General features: G+C 46.2%; 1 protein-coding gene across 1 annotated transcript in view; it reads right to left on the bottom strand.

The window, feature by feature from the left end:
• Positions 1-2,757, bottom strand: part of sema3d (sema domain, immunoglobulin domain (Ig), short basic domain, secreted, (semaphorin) 3D) — a 48,597-nt gene extending 45,840 nt beyond the window's left edge. The window contains exon 1 of the mRNA XM_031565370.2: positions 2,130-2,757. The gene's annotated coding sequence lies outside the window, so the exon portion shown is untranslated. The remainder of the gene's footprint in view (positions 1-2,129) is intronic.
• Positions 2,758-4,750: the final 1,993 nt, after the last annotated feature.

The following is a 4,750-nucleotide window of genomic DNA, read 5'->3' as shown; positions in this document are numbered from 1 at the left end:
TATCTGTCTGAGTCAGTTTGCTTATGTTTGATTAAAATAGCTGATCAACCACTTTGTCTGTGGAAGCTACACCCTGAGAATCAGCGGCGGCGGCCGTGTGATGTGGTCGCATGAAGTAAGGGCGTGGGGTGGAGAAAAAAAAACTCAGGGAAAGCAGACCTTTCCTTTCGCCTGCTCCCTCTGGCTCAGCACTCTAAGTCTTGGCATCCTAGCGGTTTGGCTTCCCGCGTCCTATACAGCCATTCTGGCTGGACAGCCCTCCCTCTCTCGCGCAGTAGATCAGTAGCACGTCTGTTTCAAAGCCCTTCTATTGCACTCGAGACTGGGCAGCAACGTTTACGAAACAAAATGGAAATCACATTGAGAGGGCCTGTTACTGCCTGTTTAAGGGCAATATTACCATAAAAGGCCAACACACATTCTGATCTAAAGAATGAAGTCACTCTTTGTTTGAAGAGCCCTGTTGGAAAAGGTTAAGTACATTCTTGTATCTATTTGGGGCACCAAATGTGAGAATGCACTTTGCTGGGGTTACAGAGGCCGCATAAAGCTCTCATCCAGCCTATTCACAGAGAGGGTTACCAAAACATGAGCAGGTCTGGTAGACAAATTAACTTGGAAAACCTTTATCTGGAAAGTTCAACTGAATGTTTGTGTGTGAGCGTGCGTGCCATGCCAAGGGAGCATGTCTGACTTACTGTGTGTATCAAAAAAGCTCCTGTTACAAAAGCCCAGTACCGTGTTTTCTTTAGAAATCATTCTGAAGAGTGGCGTCAGAAATTATCCCACAATTTATTTACTCTTGTCACCATGACGAGACCTACTGGACCCCTGCCAGTGGGAGCAGAAAAACTCTCTCTCTCTCTCTCTCTCTCTCTTTCCCTCTTCCTCTATCCTTTCCTCCTCGGCAGTAGGGTGTAAAATAAACTTGCGTATAGTCTGTGAAATTGAAGGGTTTTATGATTATATAGCCCTTATAATGAGGGTCATCTCTTGAAGACAGCTTACTATAGTGTAATGTGTCTGTGTATATAGTGCGCGAGAACCGGACAGACGTACACAGATTTTCCACAGAAACTCTCTCCCTTAGTGTGTACCTGTGTGTGTGTGTGTGTGCGTGTGTGTGTGTGTGAGCGCGCACGTGCGCGCGTGTTCGGTGTACAGTGTGCAGGCTCTGCATGTGCCCATATGCCCCATTGACGCTGGGAGCCAACAGCGCCAGGTGAAACACACTCCAGTATTGGAGTCGACCTCATGAGTAGGGCAGTGACCAGACACGAACCCCCAGTTCACACACATACACAGACGGGACACAGGCGGAATCTAGCGAGTCAAACAAGACACATGCGGTGCAGTCTGAGCGCGTGTTATTAGCACGAACGTGAGAGGAGGGACCACTCCAATCCCTCAACAGGCTGACAGTCTGTTTCCCATCATAGCCCACTGACAGTTTCCTTCCAGTTTATACAGCTACACAAAAGTCAATAAAATAACAGTCTACTACCTATTTCACTTTGTAAACGGATGACTTAAATATATGGGGAGAAAGTGTAAAAAATATTGTCTACAAATAACAAATATTTCACTTTAGTAACACTTGTTTTTGTACAGCGCCTTTGCCGGTGGACACGGCAAATCCACTGCCCATTTACTGAATAACTTCGTATAACTGTTATATTCCATAAATATGGTGAGACATAATCCGTTTAAGTTTCTATTCGTAAAATACAACAGAAACCTGAAACAACAACTTTCAGTGCCGTCTGAACCGTCTTGAGGCAAATATTTCAGTTAGGACAGCCGCTGCCAACCAGATAATAATTAATGATCCGGGAGTGAAACTTATTAAATCTTTCCACATGAAGCTGTTATTCCATCACACAAAGTAGATCTTAGCCACAATATCAAGCTCAGTGAAGTCATGGTTTCTGATATGGTGTTATTTCCACTCTCAAACGTATTTGTTTTTCACCAAAAGACGTCATGTTTAGTGAAAACCTTTTGTTTTCATACACTGAAAATATTGTAAATGTAGAGACCAGCTATACTTGTCTCATCTCATCTACCACAGGTTGCTGTAACGGTAATAACCAATAACTAAACACAACTTATTAAACAAAGTCTCTTACCTGTATTCGTCGGTAGATGTAATCTGGTAGACTTAAGTGAGTCCTCAATATATAGCTGCACCCGGTGACATACTTTCTGTAAATGTCCTGAGGATTCCCTTCGGGAGAAGCAGTGACTTATTCGGACAAAATGAAGCACTGGTCACAAATTAACCAATACGCGTTGAGTAACACCAACGCTGAGGAGAGAAATGTTGTTGAAAGTTATACCGCCCCAAACCGAAGACAGTCTGTTGTTATCACTCTGTTTGATTTCTCAGATTTATTCCAAAAGAGCGCTCTGTCGCACAGTGCAGTCTGCGCCTGTGGTGAACTTGCAGTGCCCTCGCGTCTGCGGGATTCGTGGCTCGCCCCGGGAGACCGCCAATGTCCAATTAACTTGCAGCTAGCAGGGTGGAATTCCGTTTAGACAACACAGGCGGCAGAAGCGTTGGAATCCGGTCATATTCGGTGTAAACAAATGGCTAAGGATTCCAAACGTCTTTATACCGGTTCGATTTATATTTTGTTTTTTAAACAATTTAATACTTCTGAATATGTAGCCTACTAAGAGAATATTTGACTACCTCCGGAATAGCGAGCACCCGTATTTCATCTGTTATAAATCACTTTAAGTGAAGTTTGGAATGCAGAAGAACATTTTTGAGAGTGGAATTTGGCTCGGTTACGGGATTTTTGTGGTGGTTGGGCGGGGGACTTCAAGTCTCCTTAGCTAGACACCAAGTGATCACTAGTTCCTCCACATCAACCTGATATAGTGCATTTATGAAGGGGCTAGTCTTTATACTGTATTCCGGACGTCTGGCTTAAAAAAAAAAAATGAGGACACAATTCAGTCATTGTTTGAGCGCAGTATGTTGAAAGGTGGTTGGGCTGTGGCGTGTCGCCAGTGTCATTAGTCGACATAGGCAGTGGAATACAGTCATGTAGGAATGTATGTGTTCCTACACTGAAACTAAATGGCAGTGGAAAGGGATTCTTTTTAAGAATGTTTTCAGACTGTTTCATACATCATTATACAGCAGCTATATGCACTAGTTTCTCACAGATTCTTGTAACAGCTGTGCAATGTCATAAGGAGGAATATCAACCTGACATATCATTTTATGTGAACCCTGATCTAGAGGGTGAGAGTAGATCATTCCAGTGGCAGACTCGCACACACACACAACCCAGAACACACAACACCATGCAGAGCCTGATACAGAGCCGTACCTCAGCTGCTTTTGATGAGGCACTCATAAATCAACATCGTTACGTAAATGTTTGCGTTGTGCGTATGTGTGTGTGTGCGTATGTGTGTGTGTGTGTGTGTGTGTGTGTGTGTGTGTGTTAGTGTGTGTGTGTGTGTGTGTGTGTGTGTGTGTTAGTGTGTGTGTGTGTGTGTGTGTGTGTTTGAGAGAGAGAGAGAGAGTATGACTGTAAATGTTGGTATGTGGGTCTGTAGATGTTACCAGGTGGTGTCAGTACACATGAATATGAGTGCAAACACTCATAGACCTACACAGCAGCACACCACACACACACATCCACTCACACACTCTCAAACATGCAGAAAAACCCCAAACAGGTCCTACATGGCTCGTCTGATATCACTGGGTGTAGCTACCACTCAGAGCATGGGTCTGTGGACACTGGAGGTGTGGTGCAGCAGGCAGACTGGGGCCAGCTGGCCTGCCTGCTCTGGCCTGAATGATCTGGGATGGATCTGCGGATGGCACCGCCCTGGCCTGGGTGTGAAGACCACAGTTCCCAGGAGAAGGGGTCGCGACCCCTCCGCTCACCCCAGGCAGGGTGTGGAGCCTCTCCTAGGGATAACAATTGTGAGATCTCACTGTCTCCTGCGGTGGGTTTGTCTGTATGTACGTACATGTGCATGCTTTAGTTATGTGCTAGATGCTGGATGTATTCAGTTACACCATATGTTATGTCTCTCCCTCTCTCTCTCTCTCTCTCCCTCTCTCTCTCTATCTCTCTCTCTCACACACACACACACACACACACACACACACACACACACACTCACACTGTCAATCTGAGGCCAGGAGGCAGATATAAACACATGTTCGTTGAGTTAAACAAAAGGATCTGAGCGTCGTGCTGCATGAATGGGTTTATAATAATCATTTCGTAAGAATCCAAAACCAGTGCCAGCGTCTCAGGAGGGGATGGACAGGAGGTGAGGATTACAGTTATGACAAGTACAGATATCTACCTTCACCCCAACGCTTCCTCTGGCTCCAGCTAAGTACGTTTTACCTCTCCCAAAAGAGCCCTCGTGTAACACTATTCCGCGCTGTTATCAGTATCCTCCCGCGGCAGCAGATCAGCCTCTCGCCGCAGCGCTTTAAAATTCAGATTTATTCCTTAACGCGTTCCCCCCTGAAGCCACTGAGCTCTGGCTCCCCTGCAGACCGGTGTGTTTATGCGCTGGTGTCCCACAGGGCTCTGACCGGCGCAGCACACAGCAACAACGTAACAACGTAAAAGAAGGCCAGCTCTTTCTCCAGCCATGGGTTCTCTGGAGTAGAGTGGGGGGGGGGGGGGGGGGGGGGCATGGATGGGGGGTAGCTGTGTGTGTCTGTGGGGGGGGGGGGGGGTAGGTGGGTAGTAGAGTTAGA

Source organism: Clupea harengus, chromosome 3 (assembly GCF_900700415.2).
Source record: "Clupea harengus chromosome 3, Ch_v2.0.2, whole genome shotgun sequence".
Taxonomy (NCBI): Eukaryota; Metazoa; Chordata; class Actinopteri; order Clupeiformes; family Clupeidae; genus Clupea; species Clupea harengus.
This window is presented reverse-complemented; position numbering and strand designations above follow the sequence as displayed.